The sequence below is a fragment of the Macaca fascicularis genome, chromosome 14 (assembly GCF_037993035.2).
Source record: "Macaca fascicularis isolate 582-1 chromosome 14, T2T-MFA8v1.1".
In the NCBI taxonomy this organism is placed as follows: Eukaryota; Metazoa; Chordata; class Mammalia; order Primates; family Cercopithecidae; genus Macaca; species Macaca fascicularis.
Window position 1 is genome coordinate 114,765,238 of NC_088388.1, and position 23,197 is coordinate 114,788,434.

General features: G+C 42.5%; 1 long non-coding RNA gene across 2 annotated transcripts in view; it reads left to right on the forward strand.

Annotated features, from left to right (window-relative positions):
• LOC123568684 (uncharacterized) overlaps window positions 1-23,197 on the forward strand; it is a 158,226-nt gene that overhangs the window by 124,941 nt on the left and 10,088 nt on the right. The window contains exon 1 of one of the 2 annotated variants that reach the window (XR_012422799.1): window positions 9,283-9,366. The exons of the other annotated variant lie outside the window; for it this stretch is intronic. This is a non-coding gene — a long non-coding RNA (uncharacterized lncRNA). Of the gene's footprint in view, window positions 1-9,282; window positions 9,367-23,197 lie in introns of those variants that run through there. 2 annotated transcript variants of the gene reach the window in all.

Sequence of the window (23,197 nt, forward strand, 5' to 3'; positions counted from 1 at the left end):
ATGCTCAGGAGAGAACTTCCATGGCCAGAATTCTGCCCTCCTCTGTATTTCTGCCCCTACCCTTATCTCTCAGTACCTGTGCCCAGCTACAACCAAAAAGAAAGAAAGAAAAGAAGATAGATATTTTAAAAATCTCTACACCTTTTGCTCAGAAATGGCACAGCCAGGGAGGTCTTAAGACATAGTGATTAACTTTCTCCAAAAGCCAGTGCACCTGGGAATACACAGCGAGACACAATAAGCTGAGCAAATATTAGACAAATATCACTTTTCTGCATTGCCCACTTTGCTGGAGATGAATGGATTGACTTTTCAAACACTACAAGAGCGAACCAGCCAGCCTGGATTCAAGATCAACGTTGCTTGCCCTTTTTTCCTTTGTACCCCTCCCTCCTTTTCTAATTTCTAGAGTAAATGTATACAAAATATTTATCTAAAATAGAGGCACTCAGGAAAGCAAGCTGTGCAAATAATTAGCGATCTGCAGCCATTATGTGCCTAACATGGGTGACTCTGGTCTCTATTATTCGGTGGCCAGGCACTCATGTTGATCCCACCTTGCCTTGCAACCCAGGAACACTTGCGGAAGGCTCACTTGGCTCAAAGCTGATATTCTCTGGAGCTCTTCTCCTCCTCTAGTCAGTGATGAGTTGGAGGGGCAATGGCATAGTGCTGCACACTAAGAGGACCACTAGAGGCATAGAGACACATATTCTCTCAAGAAAGAGCTGGGCATCTGTAAGTGGGCTTAGGTTGGATATGAGAAAACATGTTAGAGTGGGTCCTGTTTGAATGTGAAATAAAGGGAATAGAGAAGGCTGTGGAATTGCTTCCTAAGGTGCAACAGGAATGTGTAGAGTGGAAGGGTTGTAGGTCAGGTGATGCCCGTGAATGAAAGGAAGATTGTCTTGAGGCAGAAACATGCTTGAGGTGACCTTTCAATGTTCCTGCCTGCTGGAACCAGAATCCTAAGGAGCCAATGCTGGATGGTAGCTCTGAGGTCATGGTGCTTTATCAGTAGTTGAGGGAATGAGGTCTGACAAGGTAGAGGGGCTTTCCCGGTGTCATACATTAAGGCAGTGGCGAAGATGAGATTGCAGGCTTACCCTGAGCTGTAGCCTGCCTAGCTGGGACTTCATCTCCTATGCCTTCTTTTGTGCTTAGCTGTCTCTGAGTCCCTGGCATAGGCTCGCCATGTGCTGAACAGACTTGTCCCCTGGGTCATGAGCTACTCATTTTTTCAATTGGAGCATCACTGTGGCCTAGACTCCCTGACTGATGCCCTACCTCGTGGCGTGATGTCACTGTATGCATTACACATTGTATACATTACACATCTCTCCATGGGCTGAGATGCTAGGTCCTTCCATATTGTCACTCAGTGCCCCCAGTATTGATCTTACACAGTCCCAGCTTCTTTTCTTTTCTCAGTGCCTAAGGCAAAGGTCTCGGCATGCCTTTCTGATGAGTCTGTTTGCATTAGGGTAAAATTGGTGAAAGTAGGATTTTTCTCATTGCTCCAGGCCCCATCTGATGGTGGTCACCAGGATCTGACATTCTCATTTTTCTTGCAGAAGGAAGAGAGATTGTTATCTTCTCTCTAGAAGAAGGAATGACAGGAAAGCTGCAGCAGCCAGGGTTGGAAGACAGACTGTGGTTTCTCATCATTAGAAAAATTAAAGTATACAGACAGAAATGTGGTTTTGCTTCATAACTGTATCCTGTCAACTAAATATTTCATTTAGACCTAATGCCTGAGCCAAATGAGAATCTCGAGCAAAACTGCACTATTAGAATGCACTTAATTATTGATTCAGCCAGGCAAAAAATAAAAAATAAAGAAACCGGGCGGTACTCTAATTCCTCTTATCAAGCATCTCGAGTGCTAATATGCACTTGAACAGCTGCTATTATCCTGGGGAGCCCACTGCCTTCAGCTGCAAAATGTACAACTTCACACCAGCCACATGGAGCCAGAGTGGAAGCAAAGACTAAAACACATCCTCTTTCCAGCTTAGGGAGACTAGGGGCAGAGATCCTGTAGCCAGCACCACGAGGAAAGCCTCTCCCCATACTTCTTTCTAACCCCCTATCTCTCTCTCACATGACAAGAAAAGGAGACATTTCATCATGTATATAGAAAGTATCAGATTATTTTATTGGCTCTCAATCTGGAAATTTTGAATATTCTGAAAATATCATTCTTGTGCTATCTGCCATATTTCTTCATGTTTTAAAAATAATAAGGATGATGATCCAAGCATTAGGTTCTCCAGGCATTATCTGAATCAACTCCCTCATTTGTCGGGACAGAGTTACTAAGGCTCTAGGGGCTGATGTGACATGCTTACAGTCACATAGCATTAGTGGGTCTGATTGAATTAAAGCTAAAGTTTAATCTAAAAAAAATTGAAAGAGAAAGAGAAGGGAAGAGAGTAGAGTTTTGGGTAAGGAAGCGTTGGTAACCATGGAGTGTGTAGTGGGGAGATGTGGTGTGATTATATAATCTGTCTGTAGGAAGACAATGTTAGAATGTCAGACTCACAAAATTATTGAAAATGCAACTGTGTTTTATTTGTAATTTCTTTCTACTTATATGATTTCTCCTTTAGAGCTTTATTACTTTAACCACCATGATTCATCTACAGTTCCTCAATTTATCCATTCATCTATCCATCACTTCACTCACCAGGCCACTGTTCCACTTGCCTATTTATTATTTCATCTTTCTCTCCTTCCTTCCATTCATACAACTCTCCATCTATCCATCTATTCATATATTCATCCATCTATCCATCCATCTGTCCATCCATTCTTCCATCCATCCATTCATCCACCCATTCACTTATCCATCCATCCACCCATCCATCCATCCATCCATCCATCCATCCATCCATCCATCCATCCATAATTCATCTATCCAGGAAGCACTCACTGAGGTCGTACCAGGTGTAAGGTGCAGTAAGGTAAGTGTTCTCAAGTGAAATGACTGTGTTGTATTAAGAACAGTCTTCCTACAAGCTCTTGAGGAAAAGTACTGTCTTCTGAGTCACCTGACAGAACCAAAATATAAACTTTTCTGACCAATGTGTGCTCAGTGAGGTATTTATGATCAAAATCAAGGAAGTTTAAAAATATTCTGCAGACAGACATGATACCATTAGCAGATTGGGAGGAGCCTTTAGAGGCCATCTTGTCCCCACCTCCACTCTCAAGGTAGCCCTTGAACTAAATCCTACTATCTTGTCAAAACTTGTTCCCACAAATGATGCTGATTTGTGGCTCACTTTTGGATGACTAATCGTGCCAGTTTTCCCAGGACTAAGAAGATGCCCCAGCAAATTGGGATGAGTTGGTCACCTTACTGCCTTTGTTTGCACAGCTCCTTTACCTGGATTGTAATTTTCTTGCTTCTGTTTGTGCAAATCCCTCTTAGCTCAAGTCCTACTGCTTCTACAAAGATTTACCTAGATATTTTTCCTTCTTTAAAATTTTATTGCAATTAGAGTCACTGCCAGATCACTTGTGTGTGTACAGTGATGTTGCATGAGTCTATATTCTTTATTAGCTTATGTGCATTACTCTGGAATCTCTAACAACATTGGAAACTTCTTGAGGGCAGAGACAGTGTCTAACTCTTGTCTCATGTTCTGTTTACTACATCTCTTGCAAACAGAAACTTCTCCACTCCATCTAACCTGATTGCTTCATGCTGAATTTTAAAGTGTGTATTTCACACTCTTCCCTCAGAAAAGATAGACAGGAAGTCATGTTCCTACCAGTACTAGTTCTTCTAAAAAATGAAACCAATGACTAAAATCATTCCTAGTCTCTTCTCTGTCTCTCTCTCTTTCTCTCTCTCTCTCTCTCCTCTCTCTCTGTCTCTCTCCTCTCTCTTTCCAATGAGGATCTTCCCTTTGGTCTATCCTGCAAGACACCATTTCTCTTTTCTATTATCCCTTTCTTATCTTTCCATTATTCTTCAAATGCAGAGTCCAGACTGGACACGGTATCTAAATGGAGTCTGGCCATACTTGCCATCCGTGTCTGCTTTGAGAGTGTGGTAGCCACTGCGAGCCTGGGAGGCCCATTGGCCAGGTTCTGACAAGCTGTATCACACAGTCCTGTATCCATAGGAAGAGGCCTGGGAGGTCTAGGAGGCAGCATTCTATCTTTCAGAAGGACTGGTGAGCAAGGGCCCAGCTTTTCTTTGGAAATCCCTATCTCCTGTCACCAGCAGGGCCTGTGATCAGTGGCCTTGCCCTGACACCTTGGCTGCCTGGGGGAGTGCTGCAGCTTCTTTGTGCACTGATGTAAAAGAAAGGCCTGAGGGACGCACAAAGCAACCAACAGTTTGTGGTGTTAAGGAAAACAACATTGGAGACTCAGAGGATGGGAAATAGGAAATCGATGGCAAGTGAAGACTGGACAGAGCAATTAGGACTGGCAGCTTGGCTCTTGCCTGTGGCTGGTTGGTCAGTATGAGTTGTGGCCTGAATTAGTGTTCTCCTGAAAGATAGCATGTCCCTGAGCCCCCTCCCACTTCCAAACCATGGGAAATCTATGGAGACAGTGAGGGTTATGGGGGTATGGCAGATCAACTGCAAATATGTGCTGCAATTATTTTTTCCCTCCCTGTATCCATGCACCTTGCTTTGTGACTTTGCTGACCCTCCTAGCATGAGGAAGAGTTTGCTTTTCTATCCCTTAAATCTGGACTGATGTGTGTTTTTTTTTTTTTTTTTTTTTTTTTGTTGTTGTTTTTTTGAGATGGAGTCTCGCTCTGTCGCCCAGGCTGGAGTGCAGTGGCCGGATCTCAGCTCACTGCAAGCTCCACCTCCCGGGTTTACGCCATTCTCCTGCCTCAGCCTCTCAAGTAGCTGGGACTACAGGCGCCCGCCACCTCTCCCGGCTAGTTTTTTGTATTTGTTAGTAGAGACGGGGTTTCACTGTGTTAGCCAGGATGGTCTCGATCTCCTGACCTCGTGATCCGCCCGTCTCGGCCTCCCAAAGTGCTGGGATTACAGGCTTGAGCCACCGCGCCCGGACTGGACTGATGTGTTTTAACTTGCTTTGGCTAATAAAATGCAACAGAAGTGATAGTGTGTCAGCTAAGAACCAAGAAACCAGGAATCCGAGAATTTCTGTGTACTTCTGTGTCTTGGAGAAGCCATTGCCATGTGAAAGGCTGAGTTAGCCTAGTGGGTGATAAGAGATGCATGGCCCAGTCACTCTGTCGCCACAGCCAATAGCTAATGATCAGGTACATGATTGAGGCATTTTAGAGCAGCCAGCCCCCAGCCAATCCACCAGCAGACCACAATCATACACTTGAGCCCAGTCAAGATCAGCCATGCCTGGCACAATTCAGTGGAACCACCCAAAAGGCTTATAGGCTTGTGAGCAATAATATGTGTCCACTGCTTTAAGCCACTGAGTTTTAGGGTAGTTTGTAGTTTGCTATGCAGTAATAGTTAACTAATGCAGAGATTGAAATGGTAGAGGGAAGACATGTTGCCTTCCAGAGCTCGATGGTGTTGGGATGAATCCAGTTTGTCATTTATTGCACACAGGACTCTGCATGATCTGGACTTCTCTTATCTCTTTGGTTTCACATATTGCCATTGGTACAAACGTCCCCACCAACCCTACCCCTTCCCCCAACACTGCCAAGTTCTAGCCTTACTGAGCTCCTTGTACAGTTTGAACTCTTGCTTTGATTTCTGCTTTTCCTCTTCTCAGGACATTGTCCCATCTCTCCTTTCCATTGCTTGGCTAACTTCTACTCAATCCCCAGGCTTTCAGTTTAGCTGTCACTCCCATCTACCAATACCTCATCTCTGTTCTTTAGTTCTTTTATTTATGCCTCTTGGACACTTAACCACATTATACTGAGGTCGAATATCCCTCCAAGGGGTCATGTTCTCAAAAAATACTGATGGCTGCGTCTTAACTGGACAATGAAATCCTGGGGTTGGACATCCATAGGTCTTAAGGCACACAGATGATTCTTCTGTGCAGTCAGGAGTGAACCACTTCGGGTCTAGTCTATCTGGGCAGAAATGGACGCGTGTGTGTGTGTTTGGGGGGCTGTCCTGACATGAACATCTGAAGCTACTTCTCTGTTCCCCTCAGCTCTGCTCAGTGCTACTGCTCCATTTGTTATTGACCACTGCCTGGAACTCCAGGGTTGCTCCCTCCCTCAGTGTCATATTCTCCTGTCACTCTGTTCCCAATCGAAAGGGGTATAAAGAAGCTGAAATTTATCTATGTTGCCCTATTCAACAATTTCCACAAAACCACTAACGACAGCTATTTTGTATAATATATTTTACTTAAGTGATATAAGGCAAGGCAGAGGGGTAGCACACAGGTAAGAACTTAAAACAAAAACTAGCTTGGTCTTAAAAGTCCTTTGGATGTTCCCATCACCATCAACTTCTCTAACTTTTGCCTCTTCTGGATAATGGATTCTTTCATTTTCCCCAATTCTCGTGGTATTCTCTATTTATATCCATGACTGCCTCTTGACTCCTCCCAGTAGGTCTACTCAGGTGAACTCACATTTCCTCTTTACAATGAAAAGCAATATCTTGACTCACTCTCCTCCTGGCAGGCCAGGCCCTGAGCCTTATCTTTTCATCATATGCCCATCAAGGTATGTTGCTAAAGAGAAGGGAGCTCTCCAATTTCAGACGTTCTGCCTAAGCGTTAACGTAAGTTATTTTTCCCCTGCTACCTGTAAGGTTTGCTTATTTACTTATCTGCTCCCCATACCCTGTAGTAGATAGTGAGCAATCTGAGTGCTAGTTCTATATTGGTTATGTTCACCAGTGTGTTCTAGGGTTGAGCAGAGACACATAGTAGTTGCTCAGTTAATATCTGCTAGACAAATGATTCATAAATGAAAGAATAGAGGGATCCTACGTGCCAGTATGAAGCTGTGCAAGGGCTGTGCCTGAACCTGGTAGGGGGAAAAAACCTCAACGAAGGAGTCCTTGGAGAATGACAAGGGTCAAAAAACAGGGGGGAAGTCCAGTTCCACTGTTAAATCTACAAGGTGAAAGTTCAGTTTGAAACAAGACAATCTAAAGGATCTTATACTGAATGACTGAGAATGAAGTGGGGAGTAGTAGGGCTGAGGACTGGGGACTGGGGGTCTAGGGGCTCATGAGTCACCATCTGCCACATGGTATGTGGCTGGGCAGGGTTTCATAAAGCAGAGCTGAGGAGGGAAAATGGGTGTTTTGTCCCCCAACCCATTTCAGAATCATTCCCCTCTCCCTAAGTATGAACTTGGATGTGCATATATTTGCATGCAGGCACACACACAATCACATGTATTTATGTATGGAACATTTGGATCAGACTTTTAAGAGCAGATGTGAAAATGCCAGTGATTTTAAAACACAGCTGATGGTAAGAACAATTTTTTTTCCTTTAAGGAAATAGTATAATAGGGTGCCTAAGAGGACTGAGTTTTGGAGTGAGGCAGTCTGTAATGCTGGCTCCCCCTCTCAGAAGTGGTGTGGCTTTAGGATGAGGAAACTGCAGGAGCCTTAGCTTCCTGAACTCTAGTAGTAAAATAACAATACCTAATACATAGGCTTACTAGGAGCATTAAGTAAAATAAAATTATCTATTATGTGTGAAGTACTTAGCATAGTCTCTGTCATGCAATAAAATAAAACTATTGTTAGTGTTAATAGTCAACAAATACTTCCTGACTGGCGACTCGATGTCTGATGCTTTGCTAGGCTAGATGACTATGAAAAATAAGGCTGTTTTCACACATGTTCTTAAGTAAAGATACCCTTTAAGTATTTCCCTTGCATACACTATCTAAGGGCAGCAGGTAGCAATTGGGGTTTATCCTGAGTGTTCGATCCAGGTGTCTAAAGACTTGGCCTTTTGAATGCACTGGTGACTCTGGGCTGGGAGAAGGAAAAGGCACCACCTTCTAGAAGAGAGATTATCTATAGAGCAGCCCATTCGGCTGCATCCTAGGTTTTCCTAGGAGATTTCCCATCGTCCAAAAACCGATGAGGTCTGACCTTGCAAGATGGGATGAGCTCCCAGCCCAGAGCCATGTGACTGCAGCTGAGGACGAGCCCATTCATAACCCAGGCACAGACAGACCCGTTAGCGACATTGCTGCGGGCGAGCTATTACTTACAATGTAGTTAGTGTCGTTTAACCAGAATGGATGGGACACAATGTTTGAGAGAAGAGCCCTGAATCTGACCGAGAGGAAAATAAGTTAGAGCAGCAGCAGGCTGGTCTAGGGAAGGAGGGGGCAGAAACAGGGGTTTCCACTGAAGACAGGTCCTCTCTACTCAATACAATTGTTTTTCTTTATTAATAGAATGTTCAAGATTAAAGCTCCCAGTGAAGGAACTGATGTGAGATTAAATCATTGGGGAAAAGTGGACAGCACTGCAGACAGAGAAAATACGAATTATATGGGAGAAAGAATAGCAGAGCTTAGGGACAGTGGTAACCATGACTATAGGGATGGAGCAGTGGAAATTGTAACTGTTTGGAATTTTTTCTAAGGCCTAATGTCCAGGAGATAGTCCAATTCTGCCACTTTAAGGGTCTACTCTGCAGTCCTCAAAGTTCAGATGATTCTTCCCCAAACCATCAATGACAGCCCTGGCTGTCTCTGGTGAGATTTTTTTTTTTTTTTTGTAAGCATCAAGTTCTCAGCCCAACCATGATTTATTTTCCCCTACAGAGTTCTTATGCCCAGGAGGATGACCTGTGAATCCCAGAAAGCCACGGGTAGATAAATTTTCCATTCTCCCCCAACCTTGCTCCCTTTCTAGATTCCTTGGAGATTATCAGCAATGGCAAAAACACAAGAAAATATATGTGAACTCTTGCTCCTTAGAAATATGTTGTGGCCAGTTTTCTGATAGGACACTCCAGTGGATCCTATAATTCCACCAGCCAGCTTGAGTCCCATCTCCCTGGTTAAGTCTTTCATAAACTACCCTAACCCCCATTGCTTTCTTCTGCACCTGGCAGGAAGCTAGTAGTTATAGAGCAGAAGAGTATAAGGTTTGGGTGAGACAGATGGGCTCCAACCCAAGGTCTACAACCTTTGAGCTATGTAAACTTACCCTTCTAAGTATCTGATTCTTGCTATAAAATGGATTAATCGTAATTCACGGAGTTGCTGTGATTATTTAGAAGATGTATATAAAGTACTTAGCATTGCAAGCATTCAATAAAGACTACTATTTCTCTCTGTCAACCTCCCATCATCCTTTTCTTTTTCCAGAATTGAGAATCACCAGAGAACTCTGTTCCAGGAATCAAGTGATTAAAGTTACAGTTCCAGCATCATCACTAAATAGCAAGGTGACCTTGGATGCCTCATTTTATCAAATCTATTTTTCAGCCTCTAAAAGTGGGATGATAATTTCACAGATTTGTTATAAGGATGAAAAGAGAAAATGGATGGGAAAAGTCTGTGAAAGCTTTTGAGATGTAGGATAATAAAAACGGGAAGAGATCTGCTGGGAGGTTATCTAGCCCAACCTTCCACCCGGTGCTCATTGAGACTCTGCATGAAACTTTCACTAATGGAAAAATCACTCCCTCACAGCAAGGTTTCATTGTTGGCAGACACAAAAAGGACTTTTAAAAATTATTTTTAAAATTTAAGAGATATTGTGTCTCTAGGATGATATACATGTTTCAAGTAGTTTTAAAAGCCACACTGATGGATATGTAATAATAAACATATCTGTTATTAATTTTTAGAAAGAAACATTATGGAGCACCAATTTGCTTGCCAATCACCAGGTTTTTTCCTGGGACATAGCAGGCAACCAGACAATGCATGGAGCATACATAGATTTAGAAAGGTTTTCCATTCATTGAAGTGAGTTGGATTTCCTGTAGCTTCTAACTATTGAGTAGTGCTGCCCCCTACGTCAATGACCACCACCGTCTCCCCAAACACACACACACATATACAGAGCAGGGCTTCTTAATTCCAGCTTTCTTCAATGTTTCCTCATTAGATATATGACCCAGTATAAGCCAAGTGTCCTCCTTCACTTTTACCCATCACCTAGAGATTAGAGAAGCAAACAGTTTGCATATGGTTCCAGAGTTATTTCTTCCAAAGAAATAATGTAATAGGATAACACTATCTGCTGAAACAAATAAGCCCCTCAATCTGGCTTTAGCACAATATGTGTTTTCTCATTTACCTAACAGTTTTATGCTAGAAGCCCTCCGGATGGTAATTAGGCTTCAGAACCCTTCAATCTTGCCTCTTTATTCTCATCTAGGACTGCAAAATCTTCTGCGTTTAGCTAGTAGATGGGAAGAGAGAGACTGTGGGAGATACACCTATTTCTTTTGAAAATGATTTGAAAATGATGCACACCTCCGTTGTGCATCACACTCCTGCTCACACTCCTGCTCACACTCCTGCTCACACTCCGTTGACAGGAATTCTAGTCCTATGGCCCTTCCTGGCTTCAAGAGAGGCCAAGAAATTATAGTCCCTAATTGGACAGCTAGTTGCCATCATCAAGTCTCCAATATAGAAGCTAGCTATCTCTGCCATAAAAAGGGCCAATTTTATAATAGTAAGAGTAACAGGCATTTGAAAGCAACACGGGTAGTCTTTGGAAGGAAATTGCCACTGTGGGACTTTCTATTTCATTTTCAAGACCTCTTCCCAGTCTTCTTCCACCAAATTTGCAGCGCAGAATTTATCTTTCTCCCCACATTGTGGAGACAGCAGAAACTGAGCAGAGAAGAATTTCTGAGGCAGCAGAATTTGAGAGCCAAGAATAAAGTGGGGACTGACTCTTTTTTCTAGGATAGGCATGCAGGACAGAAACAACAGGTCAGGGAGGAGTTAAACAGCAAGGACTGTGAGAAAGAAGATGAGTGGAGAGGTGAAAGCAGGAAAGTGAGAGCACCCACATGGGATGTGTGGGGCCACATCCTTCTGTGTGGTGCTAGCAAACAGGTAAGCTTAGATGAACCTATGCTCTATTTCCCTTTTTCTCTCCGCTCCTTCCCTTTCTATTTTATGGCTTTGGGGCTGATCACCTGAACATTTTACAAAAGAACTGTTTAAATGTCAATGGGATTAGTGTCTTTTGCGTAAGAAAAGTGGGCTAGATGGTATTCAGAATGGATCAAAATGAGTAATTCTTTGGTCTTATGATAAGCTTTAGCTCACATTCTCAATTTGGAATAATCAAAAGTGAGGAATAACCACCAGGAGATGATGACCCTGCATGAGAAATATTCACCCAGTTCTCTCATTGCTTTTCTCCCCAAAGCAATAGCTAGAGACACATCCTGAAAGCCATGAAAGTTTCAAGCACCTTCCTGTTGATGCTCACTGCGATTTCAAATACAGCACTAGAAATGAGCACAATTATCCTGATGTGTGTGGACAGTTCAGTGCACAATAGGTTGAGATGATTAACTCTCTTATTCAGGACACTACATTTCGATTAATGTTACATTAGTTTTGTTGGAAGTCATGTACCATGCTATTCCATAATGAGCTTACAGTCAACTAACCCCCTATGGCTTTGTTTTACACGAATGTCTAGAAAACTAAGACTTCTCCCATTCCGTATTTGCACAGTTCATTTTGGAACTAAGGGTGGGACCCAAAATGTATCTCTGATAAAATTCATCTTGTGTATTCTATCCCATCTTTCTAGCCTGCCTTCTGAATCTAGATTTTGTCATCCAGAGTTATTAACTATCCCTCCCAGCTGGGTGCCATCTGCAACTTTGATAGCAAGCTTTCTCCATGATTTAGGCAGACGTTTGTGATGGTCAAGTTTCAGCAGACTACTGTTCTGCATACGCTATTGTTAAAATGAGCTTGTATCCCTTTGCATATATTATTCAATGAAAGGAAATTAGTAGGCCAGTCAACTAATGGTTGAGCTACCACCTGCAGACAAGGTGACATGTTAAAACTTTGAATTAGCTCTATTTTACTTTTTGTATTTCTCCCGGAAGGTGAAAGGGGATAGCAGAAAAATGCTTTCTTCGTGCCGGAGAAATTGTTTGTTCTTGTTTGAGGGCTAATGGATGTCTAATAGGCATCATTGTAACCTGCACATATCCAAAGCAAAACTTTTATTTTCCGTCCCAAATCAGCTTCTCCCCTAACCTGCCTCATCTCAGAAAATGACACTTTCATTCTTCCGGTTGCTCAGTCCATAAAACCTTGGTGTCATTTTCACTTTTCTTTTTTTTTTCTCCCACTCCAAATTCAAATTATCAGCAAATTTTTTCAGCTCAACCTTCAGAAAATATCCAGGACTTCATCAGGTTTCCATCACCCCAACTGCCACCACCCTTGTTCACCCTGCCATCTTCTCTTGCCTGGGTTATTGTCACAGCCTCCGAAGAGGTGAACCTGTCTCCTGATTTCCATTGTTGTCCAACTATAGTCATCTCAGCAGCCAAAGCCATCCTTTAGAAAAACTAAGTCAGATCATACCACTCTTCAGCTTAAAACTCTCCGATGGCTCACTCAGAATAAAGTCCAAGTGACCTATGCCAGTCTATAGCGTCCTAGATGATCAGGCCCTTCTGACCCCTCTGACCTCCTCTCTCAGTCTTCCCCCTTGTTCGCTGCACTTCAGCCACAGCTTTGGCTGTGCCCTTTCTATTTGACATTTTTTCCTGCTGAAATGCCCCTTTCCTGGTTATATGCATAGTAAGATTATGTTACCTTCTCATAAGGCCTTCTCTAACCATCCTATATAAAATAGTACACCTCTCCCACCCCAAGTGTTTTTTTCTTTCTTTTTATTCCATTTTATTTTTCTCCATAGCCTTTAGCACTACCTGGGCACAACATTCACTGATTTCTGGCTTATTGTCTCTCTCTTTCCACTAGAATATAAACTCTATAAGGACAAGGGCTTTGTTTTCTTCACTGCTATACTCCAGTGCTTAGAACAAGCCTGACACACAAAAAGCTTCCAATAAATATGTGTGGAATAAATGAGCCGATGGCATTGAGTTCAACATCAAGTTATCTGGTCTCAGTTGCTTCAGATGTAATGTGATATCCATTCAGCAGATTTCAAACCATTGTTTTCTCCCAATGCTAAGGAATTATTCCTTTAAGTGAATATATAAGCAGAAATCAAATAGACCATTTCAAGCAGAAAATCTCCACTTTTAATTAAGTTAATTAATTATAGTAAGTGAGCTCTTCTCGTTTACATGAGGGTAGAAAATAAATCAAGAACCGCCCCCCCCCCCCCCCCCCCGTCATCATGTCTGCTCCAAAGTTTCCTCAGGGAGAATGTCTGAAAACCACAAAACCTAAATATTCTATGACTTGATCAGTATGATGACTAGGAGTTACCAGAATTCTTTGCTAAGAATCATTGTGGTGTATCATCATTTATGAGATTTTTTTTTTAAAGGGAAAGCAATTATTTTTTAAACCTTATTTGAGCTTAGCTCTTACATCTTCCCTCCCAGTACTGAGGCGGGGGATGGATTAGATGACCTCTGAAGGTCCTGTTTCAGGATGAAGATTGTATGATGAAACATGAGCAGCCAGTGCTGCCATAATGAGTGTTCCTGCCTGAGATAGGAGAAAGGAGCTGTGGATTTTAGGGGAAGATGAAACTGAAATTTCAAATGCGACTCAACCCATTGCTGAAATGGAGGAACATTAAGTCTTCAAAGTTAAATGCAGATTCAATTAGAAATTTCACTGAAATTTCAAATTACAACCATTTTTCCCTCTAAACGACAGAATTATATGGCGTCACGGAGAAACTGACAGGTAATTTGGGAAACTAAAGGTTCCTTGGACTCCGTAGTTAATGGAGAGTTTAGCACCAATTCCTGCGTAATTTGCACTTCTGAGAAGCAGAATTATTATAAAGTCAGACATCTCCAGCACTTTCAACTCTTGGATCTGCCGGGCTCTAAAATGACCAGGAATGTGGAAGGACCGAGGTCAGAGGTTGCCATTTCAATATCTGAGGCTGCCCAGCTCCCCCAAACTGGCATTTGAACTGAAGAGTTGAAAATTGGAGGTGACATTCAGAAGTCTCTGAAAATTATAACCCCGACTTCCTCCTTGAAAAGCTTATCTGAATCCTAGCTTATCCTTTGATGAGGTTACTGAAAAAGCACTCCGCTCTGAGCTCTTGAAAGATAACAGTCAGCGCAAGTGAGGCCTGGCTGTATCCCTTGGGGGAAAACAGTGGCAGATGTAACAAGCTGGGGACGCTAATTAAAGGGTCTGGGCAACTTTCTGGGGATGAAGGAGTCTGTCCCTTCAGTCTCTGCTCCTCAGGCTCATCCAGGGAGTAACACCCTGAGTGCATGGGGCCCTGTTAATAGAGGGGCCCTCCACTGCTGCCCCAGGAGGCAGCATTTGTGCCTAAAACGGGGGTCACTCGGGAGAGGATGACTTCTCCCGCTGCTCAGGTGGCTGCTTTGCCTGTCTTTCTGTGGAACAGGGATGACAGGCGAGTGAAGAGTTGCAAGGCCAAAGATCCCTTCTTTCCCAGGCATCAAGTAAGTCTCAACAGTCCTGCAGACCGAGCCACGTTCAGTGTTGCAATCAATGCTCCTGACTCCTTTGAGATGTAACTAGTACCATCCCTCATTTACTGCCACCAGTGCTGGTCTACTCTCTTTCTGAGCTCTACACTGCTCAGGGTCTCTCGTGTTTGTTTTGGCCCTTCTCATTCTCTGCCTTACCTGGCTACTTAAACATTTGCTTGTGGATTCCAGAACCTTCCAGCCAGGTGATAAGGTTCGTGAAAGCAGGAACCATGTCTTATAATTGTATTGCTCCCAAAGCTTCCTGTAAGTTGCTGAGTACATAATAGGTGCCCATTAAATACTCTGCTCATCATCATTCAAGTATCTAGTGAGCACATACATTTTGTAGGACATGGCCCACTAAGTAGGAACCTGCTGCCTCCTCCTGCCTCCTGCCTCTGCCTCCAGCTGGCTGTGTGACTTTGGACAAATAAACTCACTCTTGTAGCCTCCGTTTTTCAGCTGTCATGAAGGGTAGAGAAGCCAGCCTTGTCTATTTCATAGCATAGTTTGAGGGTTAAAGCAGTAAATGAATATGCTTGGTTTTTGGTCAAAATTATAAGTTTTGTTTACAAGCACATGGGATTTAGGCTAGAGTTTTAGACACCTCTCTGGGCCTCAGTGTTTTAAATAACATTTTTCATTCTTTATATTTTTAAAATGTATCCATTGTTAAATAAATACTCAATGAGTACTTACTGTGTGCAGAATATTGTGCTACCTGTTAGGAATAAAAGGATACATCTAAGCCATGTCTCCTTTCCTACCATCTTACATTTCAGTGAGAGAGATAAGACTGGCAAACAACTAATACATAAAATAAATGCTTGCTTACGTAAGAAACAATTATTACATATTGTTGTATATTCCCTATGATTATGCATATTATTCAAGTTGTATTAATTTTGCAAACATGTATCTATATGATTCCAAAAATGTCAGATAAACCACAAAAAAAAATCCATTCCTAGACTTTGTAAAACACAAATCCACTTGAGTTGTAGGAGGTTCTATATAAAAATAAGCAGTGCTTATGGGAAGAAACAGCAAAACCTTTTTTACCTGTTAAGTGAGTATCTAGATGGGAAAAGAATGGTTTCAGAAGACACACAGCCAAGTGTACGGGTTAGTGAGCAGCTCAAATAATACCTTCAGCCCCAGTGCCAGCCCTGAAACAAAACCAGTGGAGGCTGAGCAGCCTCTGCAGCAGATGAACCACCAGGCACATGGCCATGGAAGAATCAGTGCTAAGGAAGGACTTGGGAAAGCGGGAAGCACCATCTGGGGCTGTTCTGGAGCAAAGAGTTCTCTGAGCTGACAGTCCAAGTTAAGCAGTAAACAATCATTGATTTTGCAAACAGAGCGTTCTTTTCTAAACCAAAGAGTAATCTTCTTATGTGCACAATGTGGAAAGGACAGTTGGTCTCGGGATGGTCTTTTCAGCTACGGCCGCACACACAGATAACAGTAATTGTCAGTATCACCATTTCCTAAAATAAAGGACAGATAAATACAAATCTGAGAAGCTCACACATAGATCTACTATCTTCATAAAGTCATTGTGTAATATAAAAATTTAATAACCCAGGACATAGGTGTGGCAAAAAAAAATCTGTAAGTAGTGTTTTAAAACAAATGTACTAGAGTTTGTGACAACTGTGCTACTCACTCCCATCACATAAATGTTGATGTCTTTGTGTATATAATCTATCTTGTTCTCCCCAAAATGCCTAGAAGAGCATCTGGAAAATGTAGATGTAAACAAATTAATTTTTAAGAGTGGTACTTAAATGTTGCTAAAATAGCTAAATCAGTAGTGAAATAGTCAGTCATCTTATTCTGTTAAACACCCATCAATCAGATTGGCCCATTTGTTTTCCCCCTTTTAGAAAGTTAGCCCCATGAGAGCAGGTCCTGTCTTTTTTATTCACTGATGAACTCTCAGTGCCTTGAACACTGTTTGGCATATAGTAGGTGCCCAATAAACATTTCTTCAGTGAATGATCCAGTAGGCAAACTTGTTGAATGAGTACATTGGTTTCAAGTCCCTGTTAACAAATAAATGACCTTCTGTACTAGTTGAACTGAAATCATATTAGCTATGCAACAAAAGTTCATTCCTTTATTCATTTATTCTCCATTTATTTACTTACTTATTCATTCATTCAAAAAGAAGCTATTTAGCATTGAGTATGTTCAAGTGACTGTGATGGAAGACACAAAGTCACATTGTGGGAGGCACAAAGATGGACAAGAAACATTTTCCACCACTAGAAAAGTTATAATCATGTTTGTGACATGGAGAGACATGTAACCAAATAGAACAATTGGATTAGGGTTGAATTGGAAAGATAACCTCCCAAGTTTCCTTAATTCTGAGATTCTGTGATACTGTGATTGAAATGCTGATTTCTGATATCTATGACACATGCAACCTGATGTTATTGAGATTAAAAAATTAAACTCTTTTAATGGCAAGGGCTTTATGAAGAATGCGGATTTTGGGTGAATTGGTATTTGAGAGCTAGAGGATCACTAGATTGCCCTGGGTTCTGAGCAGCCTCCACATGACTGGGTCGGATAGTGTACTATCCATGCCTTCCATGGAGTATACGACAGGCAGCCCAAATTCAGAATGGCCTTGGCCCCAGCCACTAGCCATCCTACAGAACAAGTCATCCTGTTATGTACCATACCTCCACTGAGTCACCGTGGATCTGCTGCTAAAACATGGAAGGAGTGTGTAAAAGTCATAGCCGTGTTAAATTTGAAGAGGGTGACAGACATAACTTGAAAGTCATAGAAATCAGCTTCAAGAAGAATAATCCCTTCCATTATATAGACTTTAGTTTCTGAAATTTTTTCTTGTACATTGTCTCATTGGCTCTTTTACAATACCTGTTTTTTTTTTAACTTTCTCCATTCATTTTATTAAAGAGGGCACTCAGTCTCTAAGTGGGAATGTCATTTGCTCAAGCCAATGTGATTAATCAATGATAGAACTAGAATATGCTTTTTCCTCCACACCATGAAGTCTCCCGTATTGGATACTGTGATTCTGTGGGAGGACCAACTATCCTTTCTTTGCACGGGGAGAGGCTCTCTCTGCCCAAGGGTGAGGTCATAAAATAATGCAGTCCCTATGCCCCAAGACCCTCCGTGATGCCAGCACCAGACAACATTTCTCCCGATTCACTAGTGTAATATGACCCACTGGCTCCCAGCAGGTCAATCAGCTGACAGCTGGAGGAGAGGTACTCCATCTTTTATGCTTGTCAACTCCATGAATGTATTAAGGTATCAAGAGAAGACAGCACCAGGGAGACTTTGGGCCACAGCCAGAACCAAAAACGTAAAGTGAAGGGGCAGATGGAGTTGGAAGATAAGCTCCCTGCCTCAGTTATCTGGAAGGGATAGCAAGTGCAGCCTTTCTGCCCTGAATCATGCTGGGTGGGCTACTCTGGAGTAACTAGGTCTAATGATGCTATTTATCTTTTGAAGCCACCACTATGAAGGCCATTTCAAAGGATATTGGGGGCCACAGGCCTAGAGGCTTTTGCAGTGGAGTAAAAAATCCTGGATTCAAGTTTCACTTCTATCCTTCATAGTATATACAGTCTTGGGCAGAACACCAGAAAGTATCCATAAAATGGAGATAAAATGATACCATACCATCTACACCACCAGCTTTTTAGGATGATCAAATAAAACAGCATTTATGGAAATTCCTTGGAAATATTCATATTCTGCACAAACATGAGTACATTTCCCAGTGCAAAGGAGTGTGATGAGTCACCCTCAAACAACCCCTACCCTCCAGGGCCTGGTGCTCCTACCCTAGCCAGTAACAGTAGCTCAGCTAGTTCCTGCTGAGAGCAGCATTTTTAGGCTTACCAACACTGGCTTACAACCCACAGGGAAGAACAAGGACCAAGAGGTGCAAATTGCAGAAAAACAAAGTTTGGCTACACATAAATTGCTATAATAATAACTAACATATATTGAATGTTTGCTCTGTGTCAAGTCCTCTGCTAAGTTCTTTGCTTATATGAACTTATTTAATACTTTAAACAAACTTATGATCAATCATTTAATACATACTCATTCATTCATTCATTTGAGACAGCGTCTGGCCCTTTCACTCAGGCCAGAATGCCATGGCACAATCTCAGCTCACTGCAACCTCTGCCTCCCAGGTTCAAGAGATCTCCCACCTCAGCCTCTCGAGTAGCTGAGACTACAGGTGTGCACTACCACATCTGGCTAGTTTTTGTATTTTTTGTAGAGATGGTGTCTCACTTTGTTGCCCAGGCTGGTCTCAAACTCTTGAACTCAGGCAATCCACTGCCTCGGCCTCCCGAAGTGCTGGGATTATACGCATGAGTCACTGCACCCAGTCAATAAATATTTACTGAGCACATACACTGTGTGAGGCTCTGAAGTAGGGACAAAATCTATAGAGAAGAGAAGATATGAGTTCTATCCTCAAAAGCTCATGGTCTTATGGGGAGACAAATACAAAAAAAAATGTATTGAAATCTATAATGGAAATACATATTAAAAACAAAAGTCAGGAAGATGGAGGATCCAGGTTTGCTAGGAGGTGTCAGGCAAAGTCGATAGAGATGGCCAGCGAGCTAAGACTTGAAGGATATATTTGTGATCAAGGCTTGATTTGCCCATATGTGCAACATGGTAGAAAGAGTGCCCCTCAAATAATCAGTAGGAAAATAAATATTGCTCTGTATCATGTGGGCTAAATTAGCTGCTCGAGGGGCCAGATAATGACATGAATATGATTGTGTGAAGCGAGACATTATAACGTATTTCATAAGCTGCAGCGATCTTTTTTCACCTCATGAAAAACAAGATAATGCCCATAAAAATAAGATATTATGGCAAAATCGGTATTAATTACAAGGAGCCAAAGTGCACTGCTTGAGGCTGTAAAACTTTTAATATTCCAGAAGAAAGCAGTTCAAGTAACAGGCTAACCACGATCGCTTAATCGCTTGGCAGCTTCCCAGCCTATCTTGGTGAACAACAGCAGAGGCAGCAGAATCAGTCCCAAACAAACAGCCCCGTGAAGCGTTGCTAATTTGGCTGAGATGACTGGGTGGGGTGAGAGCAGAAAAGTGCTCTCCTCGCAATTTACCTTCTCACTACTGAAAAACTGGGCTCGGCAAAAAGCCACCAGGTTCGCCTCGTTGGGACTTTTGAGATGCAATGGGCCATTGGTTCCTTAAGATCTGGTTTTCCAGTTGTCGTTGGTACAGATGAACTATATGGGTCCTCAGTGGGGGTTGGCAATTATATCCTCTTTCCTGCCTCTTCCCTTCTTTCAGGCATAAACATACACACACACACACACACACACACACACACACACATGCACTCAATGCACAAAGCTCCTACCTTACATAAAGGTCAGGATCTAACTGCTTCTATTTCCACACTTTGAATGCAAGACCAATTTGGTGACAGCCTCTCATGTGCCATAAACGAAATAGAAACATATGCACATGCAGCGATAAAACAGATCTGAAACGACATCCCTGCCACCTGTTGGGTGGCAGCTGAAATCAGACATCTTAATGTATGATATTATGGGAATTACCCACATTAAGATAAAATATCTGGATTTAAGTAACTGTCTTTTGCTCTGAATTAACTTGAAGGCTGAACTCAGAAAACAAAGGCAAACGACTTGGGGCTAAGCAACTTACTCCATAGCTGTTGTACTCGGCTGCCGCTCTGGTGGGGGCACTACGTAGAAATGTTGGTGGCAGTTTTCACTTCTCCTCATTGACAGCAGAGGATCTAGCTGTGCTCCAGCTTTCTGGACATGAAGGGAAATGAGAAGGCTAGGCTGTACCCAAGATGTGAGCTTCTAAAAGAAACAGGAACTAAGGTCTGCTTCATTCCTGAGTCTTCAGAATTAGCAGAGTCCCCAATATATAGTGGATCTTTAAAAATATTTGTTGAGTGAAAGAAGAGGTATGGTAAGTCCTTTCTCAACCACCAAGTACATTCTCTATTCCTTCTGCTTCCCCCTTCCTTTTCTTGTACATTTTACACCAGTATAAACCTCCACTTCCCTCACCTGGCTGGAATCTATATTGCAGCACCACCAGCATCAGCTAGTGCCAGGAAGCTTTCCTCTCTTCGGGAGCTTTGCAAGACTTCACTGTGTCAGTTCTATTCCTAGCTGCAGCATGTCCTTTTTCTGGTAGCCTCCTTTGCTGGCTCATGATGCAGGCCTGACTAGGAAGAGTAAGGCAGTTTTGTAAACTGGTGTGGGGGCAGCAAGTACAAGAGGCTCCAAGCATCCCCTCTGCTGTTTGGCAGAGGATGTCAGTCTGCTAGGCTGACGATGTGGAGAGGTTGCCCTGGACTTCAGACTGGACCTGGTACCACCTCCAACCCTGTGGATGTTTGCTCCTGCAGCATAAGGCCCAATGCACTTGATTGCCTTAGCTTTCTGTGGAAACGACAAGAAAGTGGTTTCCACTCCTCCACCATGTTTATTCAGCCTCATTAACTCCACTGAGTTTGCTCCAATAGGCCAGAAAAAAAATAAGTTATGGTTAAGGTGTAATGTTTCCAGAAGGGTCCAAATTGTTGGTTTTTTGTTTTGTTTTGTTTTGTTTTTTTTGCCAGGATGGGCAAGTCCACTGAGATTTAAAGATCTAAGCTGAGATTGACCTTTGGATCTTTTTAACGGGTATTCATTGAATCTATAGGAAGTCTGGTACTGTGTGAGGTTTTAGGGATGGGTTTGGAGCCGAACAGAGAAAAAAGAAGTAAAAGAAATAATCCCTGTTCACAGGAGTTAGTGTGTGAGACAGAGATATATGCACATGACACTATGTAATAAATTGTAAATAAGTGGTAGAGGTAAAGATAAAGAAGGGGAAGAGAGAGAGGACTGGCTGATAGAGGATTATGGAAGAATTCCTGGAGGAGTTAGGTCTTGAGGACTGGATTGGACTAGAGAGTCACTGGGGAGAAGTCAGTAAACAGAGGAGATTTTCCTGAAGACCAGGGGTCCCCAACCCTTGGGCTGTGGACCAGTACCAGTCTGTGGCCTATTAGGAACTGGGCTGCACAGCAGGAGGTGAGTGGCCAGCAAGCATCACTGCCTGAGCTCCGCCTCCTGTCAGATCAGCAGTGGCATTGGATCCTCATAGGAGCGTATGTGAACTGCACATACAAGGGATCCAGGTTGCGCACTCCTTAGGAGAATCTAACTAGTGCCTGGTGATCTAAGGTGGAACAGTTTCATCCCAAAATCATCACCTGCCCTGCACGTCCATGGAAAAATTGTCTTCCACTAATCCAGTCCCCAATGCCAAAAAGGTTGGGGACTACTGCTGTAGATGTTTAAGATACTGTGGTATTATAGCTGAATGCAGTGGCTCACAGCTGTAATCTCAGCACTTTGGGAGGCTGAGGTGGGAGAAAAGCTTGAGACCAGGAGTTGGAGTCTAGCCTGGCTAACATAGCAAGACCCTGTCTATTTTTTTAATATATATATATATGTGTGTGTGTGTGTGTGTGTGTGGGTATAGTGGCATTAGCATAGGGATAGACTAATTGACCAATGAATCAGAATACAGAGCTAGCCACATATCCACAGAAACTTGTTTTACTGGTGGCCTTGCAGGTCACTGAGGAGATAAGGGACAACTTAACACTGGGGCTGGGACAATTGCCTGTACTTATAAAGAATAACTGAAATTGGATCCTAATGCAGAAATCCTAAAAATAATTTCTTCAAAAACTAGACTTAAATGTAAAAGGCCAAGCTGTTAAACGTTTAGAAGTAAATAAAGGAGGCTCTCCTTGTAACTATGAGGGGTGGAAGATTTCTTCAACAAAACACAAAAAGCATTAATAATGAATTCAAAAGCTGATAAATGTAAATACATTAAAATTAAGAATGTATGTTCACCAAAACAATGACATGAAGAAAGCGAAGAGACAAAGCACAGATGGGAAGAAATATATTTGCAACAAATAGATTCAGTAAAGGATTAGTACAAGTAGATTCAGTAAAATATAAAGAATTCAGAAAAGCCATTAAGAAAAAGACAAGCAGTCCAACAGTTAAGTGGAGTGGGGGAGATATAAAAAGACATTCTATAGTAAAGGGAATAAAGACTGACAAGGGGCCAAGAGCTGGGTAGAAACTGGGAAGGTTAAAGGGTCATAGTAAGGAAAGGGGCCAAGATGTAGACTTGTAGGCGGGAGAGTCACTATACTCTTAAAAGCAGGGGCAGGTACAGAAATTAGCAGCAACCTCCACCTTTTGAAACTCTCACCAATAGCCTTGCATTAAAAGCATGGGCTCAGTCGGCCACTGGCAGGTCACTGAGGAAGGTCAGAGCATAGAATGAATAGCTCATAGACAATACACAAAGTCGTATGTCAATAAGCCCCTACTCTGGAACCCACATCTTGGGCACTTCTACAATAGATCTGTAGCCTGTGAACTTCGTGGAGATCTGATCTGAAACCTGCAGCAGCAGGGGGTTGGATGTGGCTGGATCTGGCAGCTGTCTCCATTCCTCACCCTCATTCGACCTCATCACTCCTTCTGGGGCCCCTG